The sequence below is a fragment of the Octopus sinensis genome, unplaced genomic scaffold, assembly GCF_006345805.1.
Source record: "Octopus sinensis unplaced genomic scaffold, ASM634580v1 Contig11667, whole genome shotgun sequence".
Taxonomy (NCBI): Eukaryota; Metazoa; Mollusca; class Cephalopoda; order Octopoda; family Octopodidae; genus Octopus; species Octopus sinensis.
Genome location: NW_021832430.1, coordinates 247,192 through 248,383, shown reverse-complemented (window position 1 = coordinate 248,383; position 1,192 = coordinate 247,192). Strand labels below are relative to the sequence as shown.

Here is a 1,192-nt window from a genome sequence, read left to right as displayed (position 1 = left end):
TCCATCTCCTTCAAAATCAGATACGATTTTAATAATTTCTGGAAGATTCTGGGAGTAATATTTTGCTGCTTTTAGCCAGCTTCCCCATCTTGTAACCACAACTTCGGGTGGATTTCCGATTCGTGAAAACATCTCCAAACGTCTCTTGTTTTTGACTGTGGCAGCCTTTATAGACGAAATCAATTTTACACATATTTTTCAGTGAACAAGGCTGTCCATCGAATTGTGAGAGTAATGCAGTATCCTCAAATTGCTAAAGTGTCTGGCTATGAGTTCAACCAAACGTCATAAAAAGGAATTTTCGTTAATTTTATTTAGATAATTTGTTATGGCTATAACTTCTGTATTTTAGACACCTTTAATATCACTTTTATGATGAAAATAAATGACGCCTAATTGTTTATAATCCACCATTATGTCTTCCAGTACATTAATTTATTAGACTAGGTGGTGATCTGCAACATCTAATTGATTTTCAGAGATTTTAATCTTATGTATATATCTTATCATTTAGCTTTCTGTGTTTTTTAAAATGAATAATTCAGAATTTTTTAGATATTATTTGAATAATCTGTGAGAAAAAGATTTATTTAAAATATTTCTTAATATCTATATTTATATTTAAAATGTTTATTATTAAGCTGAAAAATTAATTATCAATTATTAACTCGGCAAATAATTTATATATTTTAACTAAAAGAACTATGTGATTTAAATTTTGCATTTTGTGAAAATTAAGGCTATACTTCTAGGGATCATTTCTAAAGTTTGCCTTGAAAGAACGTTCATCGAAATTGTTCTTACACAAAGCTGTGATGATGTTCTATACTCTGCATTGCTTGAGCGTGACTTGACGTTCTTTTTTGAACGTTTGGACGATCGTTCCTGTTGGTTGGAGGGCATGTAGAGTTTCTGAGCAGTTTTGCTTTTTTTCTTATTAATCTTAAAAAGTGGATTTCGGAATTTTTACACATAAATTTTTTTTTTTAATTTTTTTTTGTAATAAACGAAAGTCAAAAAAAACGAAAATCGTAAGTCCCAGCGGCGAGGACGCAGTGTGCGTTGCCCCAAACAATGGCCAGGCCGATGCGCTGGCAGAACCAGAGACCCTCTCTCGAGTCCTTGAGCCTCCTCCCGATGGACTTCCCGACCTCTTTGAGGAACGAGTCAGTCTCCTTTCCTGCAACTCCAG

The 1,192-nt window shown here is 33.3% G+C and overlaps 1 pseudogene; it reads left to right on the top strand.

Annotated features, from left to right (window-relative positions):
* Nucleotides 1-736: 736 nt before the first annotated feature.
* On the top strand, nt 737-921 carry LOC115229077 (annotated as a pseudogene).
* Nucleotides 922-1,192: the final 271 nt, after the last annotated feature.